The sequence below is a fragment of the Calliphora vicina genome, chromosome 1 (genome assembly GCF_958450345.1).
Source record: "Calliphora vicina chromosome 1, idCalVici1.1, whole genome shotgun sequence".
In the NCBI taxonomy this organism is placed as follows: domain Eukaryota; kingdom Metazoa; phylum Arthropoda; class Insecta; order Diptera; family Calliphoridae; genus Calliphora; species Calliphora vicina.
Window position 1 is genome coordinate 54,270,125 of NC_088780.1, and position 26,412 is coordinate 54,296,536.

Consider the following 26,412-nt stretch of genomic DNA (forward strand, 5'->3'; position numbering starts at 1 on the left):
TAGTGTTTAGAATTTCACTGAAGACTTTCATACGAACCAAATCCTATGAACGAAGTTGTTTTTGGACATATTGTTTAAATATCTATCAGCTGACTTGCGGTGAGGTAGTTTGAGATGCCCGATCTTGGCTTCATATGGCCCTAAACAAGTTTTCATATGATCGATTTGCCTACAAAAAGGAGGCAGACCAATATTAGAAAAGCAGACGAATTATAGTACAACAGTAATACCTACACCGAACATTGATAGGACCTTTAAGTTCAGAATAATGACATGAGCTTAGGAATTTTATTTTTTATTTATTTCTCTCAGATTTCAGAATACCTGCACCGTTTTCCAATAATCCGAAAATTAACTCTCGAGACGTTGACTCTCAATTCCGAAATGAATTCACAATTATATTTATTAGCAGATATAGCTTGGATAATATCTTGTCGATTAGTATGGATTTGGAAATTTCTGTCGTATATTCTACCTTGAACCATAAAGTAAACAGAGGTGAAAATGTTGCAAAAAATCCAAACTCATGGAAATGGAAATGTTAGAACTTAATTTATTACATAAGCAAAACGCAATCCTAAATGAAATGGATGCATATTCTGTCTCGAGATATCTCTGTATATTTTGTGAATGAAACTGTGTAGAGAAGGAACATTCATATCCCCTTGGTTACGATATCGAATGTTATTGATATGAAGAAATATATAAAAAGTCTTGGGTCTGTCCGGCAAGGAAAGGGACCAGTATTCTCCTGGCTCTTGGTAGTAACTGGGCTCTATATAATTATACATATATTGGAATGCAAGAGTTGTCTGGATTAGGAAGAGGAAGGATCGGTACAAAAACTTCTTTATGATTTTTTCGCTCTACAGGAGCGCACACTAAGATATCCTGATCATTCTCTTTTCATGATTTAGACTGTATGTCATTGACGGATCTAGTCATAATTGTAAAAATTTCAAGGTTTACAAAGTCGTGGGGATTAGGGAAGTCCATTTTTAAAATTGTTAAGGGTATAAGCTCATGTCCTACGAGTACAAGTATAGATCACTTTTCCATTCAGTGTGAAGATGATAGGAAAGGCATTGACTGAAGTCGGTCCATTATTTTACCTAGCCCCCATAGAAATGACCTCCCAAAATAGGACTTTATCGGTCATAAATGTTTAATTTATATAGGTATCTACAAATTTCGCTCCAAATATTTTTTGTATAATTTTTTGTATATACCGAAGTCATGTCACCAAATTTTATGATGATCGGTCCATATTTAGTCATAGCTCCCATAAAAGGCTTACTTCCAAAAATCACTTTAAGAAGCATAAATCTCTTAACAAAGGTGGTATCCACATAGAATTCAACAGAAATATGTTTCATATATAGACATAAATGACACGACCTAATTTCATGGCGATTGGTCCATAATTGGACAACTCCCATATAAGGCCCAATTCCGAAAATCTCTCATGAAAATAAATTATTAAAATTTAAACGAAATATGTTTTTGCTACACAGAGAAAACAGATTCGTGATTGCAACCGAATTTGTTGCCAATCGAGTGATTCTATCTTAGTGACCGAATTTTACAGCTGTGGCTATAAAATTTTGGAAGGGGCAATTAAAGTTTGGTTGCCTCAACTGAAATTCTTCTTTATGAACTGACTTTCTGTTGATAGAACTGAAAAATTCTATGTGGGCAACCGAATCATTCGATTAAAAACAAATTCGGTTGCTATCACGAATCAGTTTTCTCTGTGTAATTTACTTAATGTAGGGCATTATACAATTTTAATTTACTGTTAAATTTTTTTCATAAAAACCAAAATTTTTATTTCCTTCAAAAAATGTTACCCTTTTTTCGTTAAATATTCCCTGGTAATGGCAACCCTTCAAGTTGTAGTTCTAAATTAAAAATGTAATAATCAAAGGAAATTAGTTTCAATGTACTACGAATACTAGCACTATAGCCACACTAACACTACTACTACTACTACGTCTACAACTATATACTATTTTCAACACAATATAATAAAAATAACTGTAAATGTTTAATAAAAAAAAGCCAACAACTCCAATATATATTGCACTTTCTAGTGTAAAAAGGTATCTTGAAGTGAGTAAGAGTGAGTGTAATTGTAACTGTAAATGTGAGTATGTGTGAGTGTATATTTGTGAAACATCCTTTAGTTTTATTGTACAGTAATCCCTCGATTTACATCGTGATTTCAAAATTTGAGGGTGAAATATGTGGCATATTTTCGGGGTTTAGGGCAACATAATTTGAAAAGAACACGTTATACACTTACCAAACTATACTATTTTCAGAAAAGAACAAAAAGAAGATTAGAAAAGAAAACGCCATAAATTTAAGTTAATTTTTGCAAACCATTCCAAAAAAATTAAAAATCTTTTCTTATTGTTATTGGTTTAGAATTATGTCTATTTCACAGGGCAACAAAATTGAAAAAATATTAAATTTTAAATTCAATGGAGAGGTTTTTTTTAAAAAAAAAATTAAGTATCATTTTTTTAGACCTTTCTTCAAACAATTAATGATTACTCAAAAACGGTTAGTCCGTTATTATTAAAATAAAGCTAGAAAAATTTAAATTTACATAACATTTAATCCGTTTATATATTGCGTTTTAATAGGCTCAGTAGTTTCGGAGTTATAATAACAAATTGAAGCAAAAAATATATTTTTTATGTGAAAATATAAAATTTTTTTGTTTAAAAAAATTCACGAAAAATCTAAAACTGCAGAAATTGTCCAGATTTATAGCTTTTACACAAAGCCACATATAATAGCAACAAAATGAGATATCGAGCATAAAAATCGATTTATTCTTTTCGAATTTATTCACAATTAAGTGAATTCGCTCATTTTCACAACATTTTAGTTTTTTGTTTGATATACATAAAATTTAGTAGTTAAGGTTTTCCTTTCGATTGATTTAAATCGGCTCAGTAGTTTTGGAGTTATAATAACAAATTGAAGCAAAAAATTATATTTTTTACATGAAAATATCAAATTTTTTTGTTTTAAAAAAATCACGAAAAATTGAAAACACCAGAAATTATTAATATGTATTACTTTATCGCAAAGCCACATATAATAGCAACAAAATGAGATATCGAACATAAAAATCGATGTATTCTTTTCGAATTTATTCACAATTAAGTGAATTCGCTCATTTTCACAAAATTTTAGTTTTTTGTTTGATATACATAAAATTGAGTAGTTAGTGTTCTTCTTTCGAATGATTGAATTTTGAAAACATTTTCCCCATGCTATTTACTAATTTTCGTACATATATTGCGTTTCAATCGGCTCAGTAGTTTCGGAGTAATAATAACAAATTGAAGCAAAAAAATATATTTTTTACATGAAAATAGCTAATTTTTTTGTTTTAAAAAAATCACGAAAAATTGAAAACGCCAGAAATTATTAATATGTATTACTTTATCGCAAAGCCACATGTAATGGCAACATAATGAGATATCGAACATATGTATCGATATCGATGTATTCTTTTCGAATTTATTCGCAATTAAGTGAATTCGCTAATTTTCACAAAATTTTAGTTTTTTGTTTGATATACATAAAATTGAGTAGTTAGTGTTCTTCTTTCGAATGATTGAATTCTGAAAACATTTTCTCCATGCTATTTACAAATTTTCGTATATATATTGCGTTTCAATCGGCTCAGTCGTTTCGGAGTTATAATAACAAATTGAAGAAACAAATATATTTTTATAAAAATTTTGTGTTTTATAAAAATTACGAAAAATTTAAAGCGTCAGAAATTGTTCAGATTTTTACTTTATCGCAATGCCACATGTAATAGGAACAAAATGATATATAGATCATAAACATCTATGGATCCTTTTCCAATTTATTCACAATTAAGTGAATTCGCTCATTTTCACAAAATTTTATGAAAATATTTAAAACGGGGTTTTCCTAATAAATAAATCGAATGACTACGGAAATCAAAGTTGAAATTAGCAACATTTTTGAACTCGCAACGTATGTACATCATTAAGATATAAATCGAGGGATTGCTGTAGTCGTAAATCTTGTTATTGTTGGATGGATGTTGGTGTACTTTTCTCATTTTCATGCTTAGTATGTGTAAATTACTAATATTTTGTTGTTGGTGTGAAATTCTATACTTGATGTTGTTGTGATTTTTGTTGTTGTTTTTTTTATATTACATATTATTATATATTATACTAGTTAGTTATAAGTAAAATGTACGTGCGCGACAATACTTACAACAATAACAGCAAATACAAGAAAATATTATGGGAATAAAGAGAAAATATGTATAATTTTTTGTTTTGTTAGAAAACACAAGGAGAATTAAAATTTTCTCCGATATTTTTCCAAACATTTAGCCGGTCGAGGGCGGTGGTTATTTTATATTGTTTAAAGAAATAAAGAAAATAGAAAATTTATTAAAAAAATATTTAAAAATAAACTAAAAATTTATAAAAAATCAAAATCAAATTACAAGTTGAAATCAAAAAAAAATTAAAAAAAAAATAATAAAATTATGATTTTATAATTAAAATTTTTTATAATTTTATTATCTTTCAATTTAATTAAATTTTCTTTTAATTTTTCCTCCTGGATATTTTTCTGAATTAAAAAAAGAACAAATTTTAAATTTTCTTGTTTTAAAAGAAAAAGAAAAACTATATTCTCGTATTCCAAAAGGTTTTTGTCCTCTTGCAGTAACAGACAGCAAGTAAGTAAGTAAGTAAACCGTTATCATATGTACTTGTAAACCATTACATTATATACATCCAAACACACAGTGAAACCTCAAGTGAAAAAGTAGAATGTGTGAATGTCTTTCCGATATTATTTGGTGTGTAACTGTTTCAGTAATTGTGTATGTATATGTGTGTTAAAAACAGACAAACCCTACAACAACAGAGTCCTCTTCTGCTAGTACTCTTATGTACGTACGTATGTACGAATGTTTTTAGTATACTAAAATTAATAATAAAAACAACAACAACAGCAACACAACACAACAAAAATTCCAAACACTCGCTCTCTAACGAAACTAACTAACTAACGGGAACGTTAAACAAACAAAACTAACTAAAACTCAGTGACTGACTGACTAACAAATGAACAAATGACAGAACGAAACAAAAAAAATATAATAAAATAACAAAACAAAATAAATAAGAACGAAATTAAAAAGGAAACGAAGGAAGTAACGAACTTACAAACGAGCCAAGCATACACACACACTCTAATACATACATTTGTATGGACAATGTCATTGCATGTATTCGCTTGATTGTTTTGCTGCTACGAACAGCAAACAAACAAACGAACGAACGAGCAACGACGAAGAAACGAGAGTAGTTTTATTTTTATTTCCTCAATACGACTACGAGTATTTTGATTGTTTGTGTGTGTTGTGCTTCATGTTCAATACGTAATAATATTGTGTATACGTAAGAGGCATCTTTTGGTAACAGTGTGGACAATTTAACGATTTTATTATGGGGGGAGTAAATAAATACATGTAGTTTTCATATGGAAATTGGAGCAGTTTGTAAAATAAATTTTAAGCTTCTGTTTCGATTTGTGTGTAATTTCTAATATTAATACAGTAATTTTGACTTACCTGCACAACTTGTGCAGGTAAGATAAAAATGCAGTTAACCTTAATGCAATTACGTGCTCATTGATGCTGGTAAGTGCATTTAAGTTTACTGCCCAAAAAAGCAGCTAATGGCAAATAATTTACATGAAGTTTTGTGATTTTTCCGTCTAAACATAACGACAAATTTGTTATTTGTTGCAAACTTCTCATTTTTTAAAAATCGTAGTTTCCTTATTTTGTTTTGATTTAATTATGCACTGGTATTAGAAAACCAGTTATAGCTTCCAAAAGTATTATGCACTTATCTTAAATGTGCAGGTATGAACAATGCACTTAAATTAACGAATTTATATGGAGTTTGGTAAATAAATATACAAAACACAAGTTTTGTGCACTTATATGCAAAATGCTCTTAAGTGAAAGGCAGATAAGTCGAAACTACTGTAGTAGAGTTGCACAATGACACTGTTTTTAAAAAAATTAAAGAATGTCCAAATACCATGAAGCCTACTTATCAAGCTACCGACGCGAAACGGTTGAACGGTAACACTAATTTGAACAATTTCGCTAACGATATTTTAATGATAACGGCAATTTCCATTAATTAAAATAAAAATAAATTGACAAATGTGGTACATATTTTGTTATGTTTTAAATTTTGTAGATTTCAATAAATTAACTAAAATTTTGAACTTGGTAGAATTTTGTAAATGACAACAAACATAGGGTAACATAGAGACGAGACGTAATTGTCTGAGTCTGTTGTCAAAAACCTAACTCTTGCAACAACAAAATACATGCTAGTCAATGTATTTTGTTGTTATATCAGACATATGATTTGTTGTATTTTTGTTTGACAAATCAGAGTGTCTCGTCTCTATGTATAATTCTCTATGACAACAAATTTAACCCTCCGTTACTCGCAACTGATCTAGTTGATACAGGCAAAATTTTTATTATTGTAAATTTTTTTAAACACCCTAAGTTTTAAGATTTTTTTCGATAAGAATATTTAAAAAAAAAAAAAAAACAAAGACAAACTGCGAAGCGTTTTGCTTGTCTGCAGAGTCTCTGGCAGGAATCGAACCCGCAACCCTTGGATTGGTAGTCCATCACACTATCGTGTAGTCTATCGGGGTACCCAATATATATTTATACTACAATTTTATTTTTATTATTCTTTTAAATACTTTGAATTTAATATTGTTTTTATGTTTTCGAAATAAAAACTGAAGAGATTATTTTGAAACGCGCCTTTCTTTTATTAAATTTTATACATTGCGACTAGTCTCGATTGAAAATGATTGCGACTAACGGAATTTTAAAGCACCGTTGTTTTTTGCATTAAGAAATACATTCACTTGTAGTTACGACCATTTGAATTTATTTAATAAAGTCGCCGTTTTTGATTGTATGAGTCGAAAATATACAAAACAATTTTGTGAAAATGAGCCAATTCACTAAATGTCTATAAATTCGAAAAGAATCTGAAAAATTTCTGCCTTTTACGATTTTTCATGATTTTTTTAAAACAAAAACAATATTGCTATTTTCACATAAAAAATATATTTTTTGCTTAAATTATTGAGCCTATTGAGCCTATTAAAGGTTATATAAATCTCAACTTTTCTAAGTTTATTTTAATAACATCGGACTAACCCTTTTTGACTTATCATTAATTATGTGGAGAAACGTCTAACAAAGTTTATAACTTTATTTAAAAAATTTTAAAAAAAATTATCCATAGAATTGAAAAATTTTACCATTTTTGTACTTAGGTAGCCATGGTGCATCAAATCTATATAGTTGTTAGTCAAGCCTTTTTTTGCTGATGACCTGTGTAATAAATCTTAATCTTCTACTAGTCTAAACTACTAGTCCGATTGCAAAATGATGTAGGAACGAATCGTAGAGGAGGTCATGGGCTTTAAGCAACTGAAATTTTTAACCACCCTTTTAGAATAGGAGGTAAGATGCAGGATATAAAAATCGACTACCTCTGGTTAGGAAAACGTTGTACAGTTTGTAACTTGTAAAAATATGAACAAATTTCAATGAGAGAAACTTTGTTATAAAGCAAATTGAAAGATAAAGAAATCCTGGTCATTTCACTAAGTTATCTTTTATAGTGTAAAATATATTTAAAATTTTTGTTTTTTAAAACGGCATAAAAAAAAGCATAGAAAACAAAGTCACAAATAAAACAATGATTAAAATCTGTCCACAACTTCATTTCATTTTATTCACAAATGATAAAACAAATATTCCCTAATATTTTAAAAAAATGACTCGTAGTAATTAACTACATCTTGCAGTGTTCTCCGATATTTAATACTGTTCTCCGATGTTTTCTGTTTGTTGTTGATTTTGAATCCATAAATTTGACATATTATATATCAAAATTAAGGTGGACCTTATTCTGTGTGAGATTATGTTTAAAATAAAATTTTTACAAAAGTTTCAACTCGTGTGAACATTCACAAGCGCAAAAATGCTACTTTTTCAGTTTTTGTAAAAATGTTGCCATTAAATAATTACTTTTTCAATTTAATACAAAAGAAACGAAATGTGAACCTAATTTTCGTTGTAATGAGATATAAAAGACAAGAATTGGTTGAAAAATTTTAAAATGATTAAAAATTCCCCAGGCCACGTGTCTCAGAAATGTATTAACAAAATTAATATATTTTAAGAAATACTAAAAAAAAGCTTATTTTTACTTAAAATATATCCATAGTTACTTGTATGACCAAACAAATTTAATTTTTTTAACGACAGTTTCAAAACTCCATTTTCAAATTTTTAAAAATTTTGTTAAACAAATTTCAGAATTTTTTGATCATCACAAAGGGATGTATTGAGAATATATTAGGGAATAAAAATATGAAAAAAAGATGGCAATACCTCCAACAGTTACTCCATACCTGCGATTTAAATTTTGAGATTTTCGGGAAAAACTAAATTGTTGGCCATATTTTGACGAATGTACCAATATCCTTACTGTTATGAATTTTAAGAAAACTATACAGAATATTATTATAAATGTACTCTGAAAGGTTTACTAAAAGCGGACCACGTTAACCCTTCAATCGTGAAGGTCAAAAGTAAAATTTTGTAATATTTGGAATTTCTAAATGAATGATAGCGAAGTATTATATATGTACATATTTTGGCGCCGATTTTAATAAACCTTGAGGAAAATATAACTTAAGGCCTCAGATTTACAATTACAATGCAAAAGTGGAAATTGAAATTACCATATAAATTTGATACTTTTAATCAAACGATTTTTTCCACTTAAATATTTAACATTTTTGCCCATAATTGACAACACTAAAAAGATAAACGAGTTTCAGTGTTTGTGTGTAAATTTGTAGATTTATATGATTTTGTTTTGTTTTTTTTGTTCCGTTATTCATCTTGTGTCCTTTTAGTGTGAGTAAATGAGAGTGGGAGAGAGTTGATGTGACTAAGTGAGTGAGTAAGTAAGTGTGTAACAGTGTGTTTTGTAGTGTGGTGGGGTGGGGTGGGGTGTTGTGAAGGGGGAGAGTGTATATTATCTTGTGAATGTGAGTGTGAGCGTGTTGTGTGTGTATTATAAAATATTCTTGTTGAATTTAACGAATCGTAGAAGAAGGCAATTTCAATGTCATCAAAAAGGGCTGTTGTATGATATTTTGCATTCGATTAAGTATCACAGCCAGCTTTGATGAGCATTGCAAAATACCAACAAAATCATCAGTAAAAAATCAACCATAAAAATGGCTAATAAAAAATCAACTCTACTCAACTAAAAATAAAAAATAAAATAAAAAGAAAACCTAATAATTTTAACGAAAGAACAAAGAATTATCTATTTTAATCTATTAAAACGGCAGAGCAAAGTGTTTTGTGCGAGAGTGTGTGTGTAAAATATTGTTTAAAATAAAAAATTCGTGCCTAAAAGTATGCTTCGTATATTTGAGTTTCAGTATTTAGTTTTTTCTTTGCGTTTTCCCATTCTTTCTATTTTGTGTGTGAATGTGTGTGTGTAAATGAATCTGTGTGTATATGTGGATTTGCGGGTGTGAGTGTATTATTTTGTGTATTTTCTGTGCAACTTCCGGTGAGATTCAAACAAGTTGTTAGTGTACGTTTCATCATAACTAAAGTAAATGCTGTGTATAGTGTGTTTTTTTTTTATTCATTTTTATTTATTTTTCGCTGTTTTTACTTGATTTCTTTTAACTACTAATAATTTTCACAAAATTTCTACAAGTTTTCTTAACATTCTTAATATTTTCAGCTTGCATTTATTTTTATTTGAATTCATTATTCATGACAAGGGCTGCTAAAAAGAAATTAACATTAAATATCTTACATTTTCCTTTTAGACAATACATACACAATATTTTCTTGCTTTGAGCTTTTAAAAAAATATATATTGGCCACAAAGGAAAAATCAAATATCTGTATAAAAAAGTGCTTAAATCAAATCAAGTTGCCTAAAACAAAAAAAAAATAAATAAAAGGAGATCCAAGGAACTTGTAACAAATTCTTGCGTAACTCTTCAAGATGTTGTGAAATGTTATTATCTTAAAGAAGAAATTTATTCAAAAATTCATATCACAGCCATTTTGATGAGTTGTGCGGGAATTGGCAACATCAACAATTCATGGTTTAGACACCATCACAGAACACCAAACTAAACCCCACAACCAATAACAGTGAAAAATAACCAAAACTTAATACCAAACATTCATCTAGCCATCCATCCATCCATCTATGTCTTCCAACAGCCATCAAAGTATACATACAAAGAGTTTTCTTAACAAATTATTTTCTATACAGGAGAGAGTGTGTGAGAGTTTGTGTATCTTTTAGTTAATTTAATAATTAGTTTCTTTTTACCACTTCGTTAAAAAGGTTTGTGATTTATGTTCAATTATCATATCACAGCCATTTTGACGAGTTTGAGTAAAGAATACTTCAACAATTCAATTTAAATATTTTACGTTGTTCGTAAAACAACAAGTGCATTTTCACTCTACAACTACTACAATATCAACAAGATATAATACAACGTCATAATCATCATTATCATCTCTTTACAAACATCCTCATATCCTTCAGATCCTTTTAGGTATTACTTCCTTGCAGTTGTGTATCTCTCAAAAAGAAAAAGTTAAATTGTAAGTTTTTTTTTTGTACGAGTGTCATTGCGAGCATTTGGATGACAATCTCAACCAACAAAAGAAAACTTTTTAAATTTATTTTGTTTAAATAATTTCTTTTCACAGATATTCTTATCAGGGTGTGGTTTGGTTTGATATCTAAATGGTGTTTAAGGACAATTTAAATTTAAATAAAGTTTAATTATTATTTCATTTTTAAATATAATTTGTTATAGTCTTTATTTAAGACCCTAAAGTTGTGGTCGGGTATGTAGTAGTCCACTTCTACATATTTTTCAGAAGTTTCATCATAATCAACTAATAAATACAAAATAATTTGTATGAAATAGAAAGTATGGTCGGTCAGGCCCGACTTTGTAATACCCTACACTAAGTAAATAGCAAAAATATTTTTCTTTTTAAAATTTCAGTAATTGATTTTCGCGAAGAGGGCCTTATATGGGAGCTATGACTAATTATGGACCGATCATTATAAAATTAGGTGACATGAATTCCGTATAAATAGAACTTAATTGGAGTGAAATTTGTGTAGATACCTACATATATAAATTTAACATTCGTGACCGAAAAAGTACCATTTCGGGAGGAATGGGAATAGGTGAAATAATGGACAGATTTCACCCAGTTTCAATAGTGAAAGTGATTCTGAGTCGATGTTGGGACAATATTTTTACAAGTTACAAACATCTGCACAAACCCAATATACCCCCCCACTATGCACAGTGGGGGAACTGAGAAAAAAAGTGGAAATAAATCTGTAACTTCTAAACGAATAAACCGATTTTAATAAATGGGTATAGAAGAGATATTGATAAGTTTAAGTATTGAATTTGGGCTTATAACACCTAGGGGGCGCCGAGCCACAATGTCCCAAAGTGGGTATCAAAACTTAAAAATTATGCCAAATTTTTGTATGCGATCTGATTTAAAAGATTTTTATATATATAGAATCTACTACACGAGATCTACAAAAATCATTGCTTTATCTCTTATAGTTTACTAGTTATTCGCATTTGAAAAATAAAATTTTATGTTTTTTGCTAATAACGGATCCAATTCTTTTCCGATTTTCTTGAAATTAACAAAAAATGTATTAATAACTAGCTGACCCGGTGCGCTTCGCCACCCCAATTAGAAGAGTGAAATAGTACTATTAAGTCTCCCTTTATGAATCTGATTGTAAATGTCTAATTTCATATTTCTGGGTCCATTATTATAGAAAATGCAAAAGAAAGTTACCACTAAAGTCACCTTTTGTGAATTCAAATTCATTCAGAATCATGTGTGCCTAATTTTAAATTTTTAGGTTTATTATTATTATAAAATATTCAAAAAGTACCATTGCAATAAACATATAATACCATTCATTATGACTTTTGAATTCGCACTCACTAAACCATAACCCGTCAAGTTTGAATTTTAAATTTGTATAGCCTTTCCTATATTATCAACTAATTTTGTTTCTATAACAATTAATATTTAAAAATTATCACAAAACCGAAAAAAAACGAAACCGCGGTTTTGAAATTCTTCGGTTTTTTGGAAACTCTAGGTCCGTCATTATAGTAAATTAAAAAAAGTACCTATGAGAACAAAAAAAAGTAGCAAGAAGTATGGCTTGAATTTTCACTCACTTGGGACCATAGACGCCATGTCCATTATTGCAGAAAATTGAAAAAGTTAGAATATGTAAAAAGTACCAAAAAGCCCCCGCTTGTGGTTCCCACTCACTCCCATATAAGCTTAATTTCATGGTTTTAGGTTAATTGGTGAAGAAATTATCATATCATGTTTCTAAGTTCATTGTTATAGAAAATTCAAAACAGTACCATTAGAATAAAGAAAAAGTACCAAAAAGTCTCCCCCTAGAATTCTCACTCACTTTAGAACATATACGATTAATTTCATATTTGTATGTCCATTATTACAGAAAATTCAAAAAAGTACCGCTGCAATATATAAAAAGTACCAAAAATCAGGCACTTGTGGATTCCCACTCACTCCGGTCCATATAACCTTTATTTCATGTTTCTAGGTTCATTGGTGAAGAAATTACAAAAAGTACCATTCGAATAAAGAAAAAGTACCAAAAAGTCTCCCCTACAATTCTCACTGACTTAGGACCGAGTATGCTTAATTTCATGTTTCTAAGTCCATTGTTATACAAAATTAAAAAAAAGTACCATTATAATAAAGAAAAAGTACCATGAAGTTTCCGCTTGAATTTTTACTCACATAGGACCATATACGCTTAATTACATATTTCTAGGTCCATTATTATAGAAAATTCAAAAAGTACCATTATAATATAGAAAAAGTACCAAAAAGCAGTCACTTGTAGATGCCCACCAACTCTGGCCCATGTAAGCTTTATTTCATGTTTCTAGGTTCATTGGTGAAGAAATTACAAAAAGTACCATTCGATTAAAGAAAAAGTACCAAAAAGTCTCCCCCTAGAATTCTCACTGACATAGGACCATATATGCTTAATTTCATGTGTCTAAGTCCATTGTTCTAGAAAATTAAAAAAAGTACCATGAAGTATCCGCTTGAATTTTCACTCACATAGGACCATATACGTTTAATTTCATGTTTATAGGTCCATTATTATAGAAAATTCAAAAAGTACCATTATAATATAGAAAAAGTACCAAAAAGCAGACACTTGTGGATTCCCACCAACTCTGGCCCATGTAAGCTTTATTTCATGTTTCTAGGTTCATTGGTGAAGAAATTACAAAAAGTACCATTCGATTAAAGAAAAAGTACCCCTAAAATTCACACTCACTTAGGACCATATATGCTTAATTTCATGTTTCTAAGTCCATTGTCATATAAAATTCAAAAAGTACCATTAGATGAATAAAAAAGTTCCTATAGTTCAGTTCTCACATTTTGGTACCTAAATATTGTACCCTATTCCTAACACAAACTTCACTCAGATGTCTATGTCAAATTATAGAAAAACATATTTTATGAAAAAGTACCAAAAATAAACACAATTTTTATCCCCAAAGGGTTCGAATTTCCAAAAAGTACCAAACTTATATTTTTTATTTTTTGTTAATTAAAGAATACGATTTAAAATTTGTTTCTATGTTTATTGGTTTAAAAGATACATAGGGTGCAAAAAAAGTACCAAAATACAGTTTTTACCCGTTTTCTCCCCTAAAAGTTTCGAATTTCCAAAAAGTACGAAACACCTTTCAGCTTATTTTTTAAATGGAGTAACATGCTATTTTAAGTTTTTTTGTATCTTTATTAGTTTTGAAGATATAAGGTTATCGAATTTACCCGTTTTTCCCCTTTTTTACCCCCTAAACGTTCGAATTTCCAAAAATCCCTTCTTATCGGATCGTTTTGGGGAGGGAGGAACCCACAGTTAAAATTTCGTGATTCTTGCTTCAGCCGTTTGGGATGTGCGATGATGAATCAGTCAGTCAGTCAGTAACGTTACTCTTTTATATATATAGATTGTAAGAAAAAACTATTTAAAAATCGTTACTGAGTCAAAAGTTATGTGTATTCAAAATTAAAAGAAAATAAAAAAAGTCGTTTTTTTCGTCATTTTTTTCCGATAAAAGTACTTACATTATTTTTAAATTATACAGAAATAAGAAAAAGATAAATAATGTATTTATATTTTTCTGAAAGATAACATCTCGGGAAATATAAGAAAAGCAAAATATTATCAGTCCAGAGCCTTCCGAATTAGACCTATTTTTTATGTAAATTTCCATTTTAGACAATATGTTTTCTAATCGCATAGCTGCTTTCAAAAAATTAAGACCTGTTTTGCACGTCCCAATATGTTCTTCAATACTGTCCAAAGGGATTTCATAGCCCCGAACTTGGTGCCTTCAATAGATTCAAAAAATCACAATTTTTGGATTTTTGAAAAGTTTTTTTGGGAATTGTGGGATTGTCATTAACAATTCACAAATGTCTTTTTCACTCTTGGATTTGGATCTATATAAGTGTAAAATTTCAATAAAAACGATTCATAAACAAAACTTTTGTTGCATTTTAAAAATTAAAATTTTCCCAAAAAAATCAGCTACCATTTTTTATTCCCATATTTTTGAAAAAAGTCTTCTATAATTTTTTGAATTCTTGAAAAGAGGACATAATTTTCTACACGCTGATATATAATACGTCTTTTATTTTCCGTGATAAAAGACCAATAAAAGAATGTTTTGCCCAAAGTCATTCACTTTTTTATGGGCCCCAAAGGCTTCGGTGTAATTTTTGCAAAAAAGTAATCATTTTCTCAGGCTGATATCTTGCAAACAGTTAAGAATTTTGATTTACTCTCCTAGACAAAGTTGTAGCCCTTCTCATAAAGAACAAAAGTTGTGAACTTAATCTTCAAGATCAAAATCGCAAAAAACTTTAAAAAATTTGATTTTTTACGAGAAAACAAAAGGAATTAAGTGTTTTGGGCCATTAACTATTAAATTATAAACAAAAGCATACTTTTAGGCAGCTTTAAAAAAATTTATTTCGATTTTTTGAAAGTTTTATGCGATTTTCACAATTTTTGTTCTTTGTGACAAGGGCTACAACTTTGCCTCAGAAAGTAAATCAAAATTCCGAACTGTTTGCAAGATATAAGCCTGAGATAATGATCACTTTTTTGCAAAAATTACACTGAGGTCCCAAATCTTTGGGGGCCCATAAAAAAAGTGCATGACTTTGGGCAAAACTGGGAGACACGGGTTTTTTTGGTATTTTATCACGTACTGGCGTCCGTATATGGTTATATATCCATGACTTAAAATATTACACACAATGCCATTAAGCAGCTTTAGGTGATCATCGTAGGAACAGATAAAGAGTGAGTAAAAAAAAAGGTCACCATGAAAAAATAATTAAAACTTTTCAAAAAATTCAATATGGACTTACAAAAAAATAGCAACAGATCTGAAGGTTCATCGTCACACTGTTTTCAAAGTCATTAAACAGTATAAGGAAGACTTTAACATTGAAAGGAAACCTGGATCGGGAAGAAAAAAAGGCCTAATAGATATTAGTAAGGCAAAAGAAGTCGAACAACTCTTTCGAATAGCAATGTTCTGATTATTTTGTTCGCAGAGCCAAAGCTAATGCTAGTTTGAAGTCGTACAAAGTTCAGAAAGTTCCAGATCGCAGTGCGTTAAAAAACTTAGAAGCAAAAAAACCACAGAAAAAATTAAAGTAAAATTTTATACCAAAAATACACCTGTTGATATTGAAACTTATGTACTGGATTCACAACCTCCGGGTCAAGATTTTTATGTGGCAGATGGACGAGATAATGTTGAAGATGTTTCTTGTGTGCAAAGCCATTTGCAGTTGTGGCATAAGTTGCCAATCATTGTGAACTCAAGATAAACACAGAAATACATAACTACTTATTAAGGAGTTTCTACAAAAATGGCTTTAAACTTTCTTAATACATCAAAGAGTGCCTTCATATTTCTGATCCGATTAGGCAGTGGTATTCAAATAAAAATGTAAATTTTGTACCACGGTAGTCAAATCCACCCAACTGTCCAGAACTTCGGCTGTGGAAAGGTATCAAAAAAAGTAAAAAACAAGTAAGAGTGCTATATTCGGCTGTGCCGAATATAGCACTCTTACTTATATATATTCACCAAATTATACCTTAAAATTTTAAATATTTTTAGGTAAACAAAATTTAATTTTTTGGAAAAAAAAATTTTTCGATTGTTATTTTAAATTTTTTTTTAAAGTTTTAAAAAAAATTTTTTTTTGTCTTTTAAATTTTTTTTTTTTGAAAAAAAAAATTCGGGTTAAAATTTTTTTTTTCCTATTTTGACCCATTGTAGGTCCAACTTATTATGGTCTTATATAAGTTGCAAATGTCTTTGAAATATCTATCATTAGATATCCATATTGTCTATATTAATGCCTTAGTAATCCAGATATAGGTCAAAAATCGAGGTTGTCTTGGTTTTTTTCCTCATATCTCAGTCATTTGTGGACCGATTTTGCTGATTTTAAATAGCAAAATTCTCGAAAGCATGTCTGACAGAATTATTGAAGATTTGGATCCCGAAGATATCTGGGGTCTTCAGAAAATTGATTTCAACAGACAGACAGACAGACGGACATGGCTTAATCGACTCCGCTATCTATAAGGATCCAGAATATATATACTTTATAGGGTCGGAAATGAAAAATGTAGAAATTACAAACGGAATGACAAACTTATATATACCCTTCTCACGAAGGTGAAGTATAATTAAGGAACACAGGAAAGGTTTCCCAGGATATGTCCGATTTTAAGCGTAAGTGGATCACCCCGTTCAAGGAGGTAACGGAAGCAACTATATAATCTTAAATGGGATAATTTCCGCAAAAAGTGGATACATTTATAAATACCGAGTAATATGCCAATATTTTATTGTTTAATGAATTTGTACAGTATTTGAATAAATTTACGTATTTTTGAGAATTTGTATATTGTTTTATTCATGATACAATAATTGTAGAAGGTAGAATCACTAGGGAGAGTTTTCAATATTTAGCCCTATAACGTCAAACTTTTATTTTGATTTTTTTCATATTTTTTTATATTTTCTTTTGTTTGACGTTACAAGAATTGTATAATTGAGAATTTTTTTTTTACTGATTGTACCTTATGTTGTTGTATCATGGTTTTATTTAACTTAGTTAATACAAGTATACGTTTTTCCTGACTCACTCTTTAATACTCGAGTTTGCTAGAAGATGGAGCGGTGTATATAAATCCATAGTAATAACGAGTTGCTGAGGAGTCAGTATATCGTAAGCACTGCTTGACTTAACATCAAACTGTATTACCAGTGTGTTTTTAAAGGGCGTAATATAAGTGTGTGACTTATATTATGCTCTTGCGCGTAATATGTTGTATATATGTGACTATAACAGAAAATTCTGTTATACTAAAGATTTCCAATATAAAATACTGTTCAACACAATATTTTGTATATAGAAAATGGTTAGTAAAGCAGCAAATCGTTCTGGAATTGGTCAATTAGTCTTTGTACATAAAATATTGAAAATTGTTGTTTCTCACGAAGGTGAAGGGTCAAAATCGGAAAAAATTTTTTGTAACCCGATTTTTTTTCGCTAAATTAAAAAAAAAAATTGAAAAAACAAAAAAAAAATTCAAAAAATTAAAAAGTATTATTACGTTTTAACCTTTTTAAATCGCTGGTTTATTTCCTTCAAATAAACCGGATACTTTTGATTGCAAATAAAAGCCGTTTAGTAGTTTGAAAATTGTAACAACTCTTTATTTATTTAAAATGTACAACAACAGAATTAAATAGTCACTCAATGTTTTTTATACACGTTTATAAATTCGCAGAAATACAGACACACTTTATAATGTACACGAATTCACTTGAAAAAACAGCACACTTTAAGGCACTCAGTTGATGTTTATTCGAATAGCGTCTCTGATAAACTGACTAACGACTGCAATCTCTGCCACTATTTATAACACTGCCATCTGCACTCTAGATTGCTCTTTAACTGTCTAGAGCTTTCTAATACATACGCCATCTGTGGTGTACTTTCTACAATATTCTTTAACTGAATATTCGAATTCGAATATACGGTCGCAGCAAACAGCGTTGCCATACTTACGATCAATGGTCAACTGAAAGCTTTTATTCAAAGTTAATAATGCGCACAGATATGTTACAGTTTGCTATTACAGCACTGCTATTTGAAAGCATTATGCTACTTTTAAATCAACCGTTAAAATCGTTATATTTGAATTCAAGTACAATTTCGTAACAATATTTAAAATTTTTATTTTGAAGTATAATTTGGTGAAGGTTATATAAGATTCTGCACAGCCGAATATAGGTCTCTCACTTGTTAAGTATCAAATGAGTTTCGGGCCCATACCAGCTAGTACAATGTTATTTTCTTTACAAAGGTATTTTTACGAAATTGCATTATTAATTTGAATTTATAACACGTTGTTATTAACATTGCTTATAAGTACAACAACATTAACTGTTAAACCTACTAACGTTACACTAAAGCTGCCAAAAGCTCTAGTAAATTAACATTCTAGTTTTATCCGTTAGGTAATTCATGAAACTACTAGAAGATGGCACTGTGTATATAAATAGTAACAGCAAATTGCAGAGAGTTAAGAGACTTAACATCAACTATATTACCACTGCATTTTAAAGTGTGTAATATAAGTGTGTGTGTTGTGTTAATTTAAATAAATATAGAGTAAACAAACCACTGTTTTTAAAAGCTAATAACGTAACAATTGGTGTCAGAAGTGGAATTGCAAAGTAAGGAGCAGTCATGAAGTTTGAAGAACTAAAAGTGGAAAAACTCAAGAAAGAATTGTGTAAATTGGAGCTATCAACAGAAGGTAATAAGGCAGAATTGAAGAAGAGTCTCATAGATGAATTCAAACGGCGGAACTTACGAGTTTGAGTATAAAGATGAAGTGGAAGTTTGTACCCGAGCAACAACAAGCAATATGGATTTAAGCAAAATGTTTGTTGCTATGATGTATGGACAATTTAAAGAAGTTAAAGCTGAAGTTCAAGAAAATTCTAGAATCAACAATGAACAACTATTAGCTGAAGCTCAACAAACTTCTAGAGTCGACAACGATATATGTACTTCTTGCTTAAGTTAAAGAAGTCAAGTAAGAATTTCAAGAAATTTCTAAAGCCACAAACGAGAAACTTCAGGAAATTTCGTAAGTTATAAACAGCAGAGTGTATTCCACTGACAAAAAGTTGTCTGTCAATAGAAAACTGTACGACTTAGAGAATGATGTCAAAAATACATGCGGTTTGTGCCACACGAAAGACATCATTTGCGGAAACCATCACAATCGCGCTAGCGAAAATAATTTCTAAGCCGCAAATAAGCAAGGTGCGAAATCTCGAAGTTGTTGCTCAAAATAAGAGAATTATACTGAATGATTTAATAGAGGCAGTTATGCCGGCATTAGATGAAAAGCAAAGCAAAATCAGAGTAAAATGTTACAACTGTGGTAGAACCGGTCATATTAAGCGAAATTTCAAAGCACCAATAAAACAAACCAGATCTGTTTCGCCACCAAGAAGCAACAGGAAGTCGAATCAACAATCATCACAAGGGTCACCTTTAAACTAAAATGAGCAAACACTACTGGATAAGAGGTAGCTCCCATATCAAAGGGTCCCACAATCTCCATATCCGTAATGAAGCAGCAAAATAGTTTATTATCTTACTGCTAGTAGGTACATCAACGGTCGGAAATACATTTTTATTATAGACACAGGGGCATCACAGTCTATTGTCAGGGCCGATTTGGTCAAAAATACAATTGAACCATTATTAGATGTAAGTCTGTCACCGTCTATGGTAAACGATGTATTCATTGGTGCTGATTACATGATTAGTCATTTGGGGCAAAAATTTATGATTTGGCGAAATGTGGAAATACCCCTTGAAGTAGGATATGAAAATAGGGCTCAAATAAGAAAGCTAGTTACCGTCGAGTACCGTCCTCTAAAATAAACGAAATAATGAAAGAGTTCCATGACGGTCTCAGTGGTGGACATCTTGGTGTGACAAAAAACCTAGAAAAGTTAATACAACGTTTTTATTGGTTAGGTTGTCAGCACGCAGTAGCCTATTGTCCACAATGCATAGTAATCAAGGTAATGGGGCTGAAGTCGTGGTCAACTTCAGCCCCATTTCACAGAGCTATCTTGGATCTTTGGAATATATTTCTTAATCAGCGAAGCTTCTAATAGAGAATTCGACGAGATAAACCCTTCGGCTCTCGGTCGGCTAACGACTTATTATTTTTAAATACCGTGGATGCAATCCGAATAGATAAATTCTTCAACTCTCATCGGCTAACTAAAACGTATTGGCTATGACTAGCTAATGAGTACAATCCGACGAGATAAATGCTTCGGCTTTTGGTCGGCTTTTAAAGATACCTCCTGCTCTGAGCTCCATTTCCAAGTTGTTTTTTTCTTTAGTAGTCGGGTCAAATCTGGTACGAATCGTCGGTACCATGAATCTACCCCAAGTACTCTGCGAAGCTCTCTTATTGTTTTGGGTGCTGCCATTTCCTTCATTGCCTCAATTTTGGCAGGATCAATGTGGATACCCTCAGAGCAAACTACGTGTCCTAGATATTGAAGACTCGTTTGCACGAAATCACTTTTGTCGAAGTTTATTTGAAAATTAACTTTTAATAGCCGATTAAAAACGGTGGTTAAGTTGGTTATGTGCTCCTCAAATGAACAACCAAGGACTATGATGTAATCCAAATAATCGAATACTCGAGGGCTTAGCCACCTCTCGAACTCCTTCAAAAATTGTCTTTGGAACTAAGTTAAAATTGCCTGCCGATTTAGATATTAAAAGTATTAAACCCACAGCAATAAATGAAAACAATGAAAACTCTAAACTGGAGCAAAAGGAACTTAACGAACTCCATGAATTCGTACGCAGACAAATGACCAGCGACATAATAGCTAGATATGATCGAGAAGCGAATTCTGAAGGATTTAACGAAGGCTAGCTTATACTATAGTATAATCCACAACGTAAGAAAGGTGTGTATATTAAGAGAGAGTGACGTTTTAAATGATTGTGTTAATTTACTTAAATAAATAAAGAGTGGTTACAATTTTTAAACTACTGATCGCTTTTTAAGTAATACAATCTATTTAAAGTAAATAACCACCGTTTTTAAAAGGTAAAAATTTATCAATATGTATATAAAATAATAGAATAAATACGAAGTGGCTGTAGTTTATATAATTACAATACTAATGGTTGAAAAACAAAAGCAATTGCAAACATTTCAATAAAACAACTCTCAAAATTGATAGCTACATTATTCCAGTATGTATTTTTATACCCTTCAGCTTCGTGAGAAGGGTATATATAAGTTTGTCATTCCGTTTGTAATTTCTACATTTTTCATTTCCGACCCTATAAAGTATATATATTCTGGATCCTTATAGATAGCGGAGTCGATTAAGCCATGTCCGTCTGTCTGTCTGTCTGTCTGTCTGTCTGTCTGTCTGTCTGTCTGTCTGTCTGTCTGTCTGTCTGTCTGTCTGTCTGTCTGTCTGTCTGTCTGTCTGTCTGTCTGTCTGTCTGTCTGTCTGTCTGTCTGTCTGTCTGTCTGTCTGTCTGTCTGTCTGTCTGTCTGTCTGTCTGTCTGTCTGTCTGTCTGTCTGTCTGTCTGTCTGTCTGTCCGTCTGTCTGTCTGTCTGTCTGTCTGTTGAAATCAGTTTTCTGAAGACCCCAGATATCTTCGGGATCCAAATCTTCAATAATTCGGTCAGACATGCTTTCGAGAATTTTGCTATTTAAAATCAGCAAAATCGGTCCACAAATGGCTGAGATATGAGGAAAAAACCAAGACAACCTCTATTTTTGACCTATTTTTTACCTATATCTGGATTACTAAGACATTAATATAGACAATATGGATATCTAATGATAGATATTTCAAAGACATTTGCAACGACGTATATAAGACCATAGTAAGTTGGACCTACAATGGGTCAAAATCGGGAAAAAAATTTTTGAACCCGAATTTTTTTAAAAAAAAAAAAAAATTGAAAAAACAAAAAAAAAATTTTTAAAATTTAAAAAAAAAAAAATTTTAAATTTAAAAAAAAAAAAATTTTAAAATTTAAAAAAAAAAAATTTAAATTTAAAAAAAAAAATAATTAAATTTAAAATAACAATCGAAAAATTTTTTTTTTCAAAAAATTCAAAAAACAACTGGAAAAAAAATTAAATTTTGTTTACCTAAAAATATTTAAAATTTTGAAGTATAATTTGGTGAAGGGTATATAAGATTCGGCACAGCCGAATATAGCACTCTTACTTGTTTTATTTTTTATTCCTCTAGGGCTTGGACAAGATTATTCTATTTTACTCTATCGTTACTATAAGTTTTGATTTCTTGCCATGTTTTATTTAGCTTTGTTGCATCCGTTAGTATTGTTCTTCGGCAAGTATTCGCTGACCGACCTCTTCTTCTGCTGTCTTGCGGGTTCTAGTCCATTGCAGCTCTGGATATATTTTCGATGGGCTTTCGGATGGGCCCAATCCATTTTCTTGTCTTGATTTGGAACGGACATCTTCGTCTATGCCTCCGGATATAGTCACAATACATCCAAGATTACAAAAGGTGGATCGATATTATTAATGTACATACATTGCCTTGGTTTTCCTTATGTAAACATCTAGTCCTACAGCTTTGGACAGAACAGTCAGATCAATCAATTTGCTTTGAATATCGCCGTGTTTGTGAAGAGTCCGCGAAATCGAGATCCTCTAAATGATTGTAACAAGGTAACCGCAAATTGTAAAGGCGATAAAGGGCATCCTTGTTTCACACCAGCATTTGTGGTAAATGGTTCACTATTGTTTCCATTGTGTCTGACTTGGATCATGGCATTGTCATACATACATTTAATTATGCTAATCACTTTCGTGGGTACACATTTATTTCTTGGGGCTATAATATTACGTTGAATTGTAGCGAAAGTTTTTTGCAAATCTATGAACACCAGATAGAGAGGAGAGAGCAATTCGACAGACTGTTCGATTATGATGCACATCGTATTGGCCGGGACGACGCAACTTCGAAAGCCTTGTTCATCACGTAAACCTTGCTCAAGAGGTTTCAAGCGACTGTTCACTATTATCGCAATCACCTTGTAAAGATATTGAGTTTATGAGTGTAATACCCCTCCAAATATTACAATCACTTAGATCGGCTTTTTTTAGGAAGTTTAACGATTATTCCTTTTAACCACTCATTTGGGAACCTATGCCGTCCTCACCATGTGAGGTAATGGTTGTGATAATAGTTGTGTTACTAATATTCTCAAAATGCTCTTTCCACCTTATGGTTTGTTATTTACAATAGCAAGTGGTTGTCCGTTGCAGTCTCTTACTGCATTGTTGTGGTTAAAATTTTGTTTGGATAGACAACTTATAATTTGGTAAAGATGTCGCATATTGTTTGCTCCGGCAGAGAATGCTGCTTCCCCTAAATTGCTAGATTTTCGTAGTATTTCGTTTAACATCTGTTTCGTTCCCACTGTTTCCTATGCAATGTTGTTTATCACTTCACACGTTTCTTCCCACCAGCCATGATTGTTGTCCGTTATAATTTTTAAAAATTGGCTTTAATAAATTATGTTCCAATTCGCTGATTTTGGCATTTTAGAGAGACAGTGAGGGCTTTGAAGCTGTTGGAAACCATATTCAGATAGGATTATCTCAATTAGAGGAGTTCTACAGTATCGTATCTGGAAGACCAAGAAGAGATGATGAATTATAACATCAAAAGCATGATCTATGGGCAGATTATTATTCTTCAATGCTCTCCCCAGGTCCAAACTATGATCCAATATTTAATTGTACTACCCACGATAAGATATTAAATAACTCCACTACCATTCCTCAAAAATATACATATGACATTGTATGCCCTACAACTTGCTCAAAAATATCTCCTGAACTTCTCAAAATATATCCTCTTGCCCTAAGTAGAAGATATCTGAATTAACGAAAACGTTAATTTAACAAGACGTATCACGTTACTCAGCATGGTGAACAAATAAAATGTAAACAAGTAAGAGTGCTATATTCGGCTGTGCCGAATCTTATATACCCTTCACCAAATTATACTTCAAAATTTTAAATATTTTTAGGTAAACAAAATTTAATTTTTTTTCCAGTTGTTTTTTGAATTTTTTGAAAAAAAAAATTTTTCGATTGTTATTTTAAATTTAATTATTTTTTTTTTTAAATTTAAATTTTTTTTTTTAAATTTTAAAATTTTTTTTTTTTTAAATTTAAAAATTTTTTTTTTGTTTTTTCAATTTTTTTTTTTTTTTAAAAAAATTCGGGTTCAAAAATTTTTTTCCCGATTTTGACCCATTGTAGGTCCAACTTACTATGGTCTTATATACGTCGTTGCAAATGTCTTTGAAATATCTATCATTAGATATCCATATTGTCTATATTAATGTCTTAGTAATCCAGATATAGGTAAAAAAATAGGTCAAAAATAGAGGTTGTCTTGGTTTTTTCCTCATATCTCAGCCATTTGTGGACCGATTTTGCTGATTTTAAATAGCAAAATTCTCGAAAGCATGTCTGACCGAATTATTGAAGATTTGGATCCCGAAGATATCTGGGGTCTTCAGAAAACTGATTTCAACAGACAGACAGACGGACAGACAGACAGACAGACAGACAGACAGACAGACAGACAGACAGACAGACAGACGGACATGGCTTAATCGACTCCGCTATCTATAAGGATCCAGAATATATATACTTTATAGGGTCGGAAATGAAAAATGTAGAAATTACAAACGGAATGACAAACTTATATATACCCTTCTCACGAAGCTGAAGGGTATAAAAATGGGAAAAGAGAAAAAACTCCAGGCTCTATTTTATTCATAATTGGGCTGCATAACACCACAACTTAGAATGCAACATACTGGCTTTCGTAGGAATAAATCAATTGACCACGTCAATACACTTAGAATCAGCAGATATTAGTTGTGTTCGCGTACTTGATAATTTGTAATAAATTGTACAAATTATCACTGGAAGTTACGAGATTCCGTTCGTTTACTTTTAAAAACTTGTAACGCGAGAGCAAGAGAGTGTTAAAAGTGACAGTTCGTAGATAGAGAACATGATTTTTTTTACTGGAAATTTTTTGTCCAGCAAAAAATATCTATTTTAAACTTTAAAACATATTCACCCTTATCGTGGTTGGCGTAAACGTCTTACGCCTACGACTGTTTCGTACTAGATTAAAGATAAAATGCAAACTGTTTCTTTAATCTAGTACGAAACTGTCGTGAATGTTGCAAATGTAAACAAAACAAAAAAGTTGAAAATTAACACAATTAACAAGTCTTGCAAAGAAAAAAAGTAATACACAAAACAAACTTTTTAAATTGATTTATAATAAAATACAACTTTTTTGGATATTTTTTAGATTGAGAGTAAATGTATTTTTACTCTCTAAATTAAAGATACTGGATAATTTTTACTAGAAAGTACGCGAACACACTTATTGCCAATCGAATAAAAAAGGAAATAAATATATTTAACTCAAATGTTCGATCTATATTACTGCGAAACGCGGAATGCTACCTTTCGCAAATGTCTTAGAAGAATCCTTCGAGTTTTTTGTCCACAGACTATGTCAAACAGCAGATTATGGCATCTAACGATCCAGTTACCTATAACCGTTGAAATACAAAGGCGAAATTGGAACTAAATAGGTCACACCATACGAAAGCCAAGTTCAGATATTGCTAGAAACTACTATTGAGTGGAACCCGCAAGGCAGCCGCAGAGATGACGTCCAGCTCATACATGGCGTAGACAAATTGAGATAGATTCTGCAAACTTGCATACTAGGTGGAATGAAATGTTGGCAAATATGCTAACACTAACATTGCTAGATCGTCTTAGAATTTCATAAGGACTCAGAATATATGTATATACTTAAGTGGGTCTGCGATGAATATTGTGATGTGTTACAAACGGAATAACAACGGAAT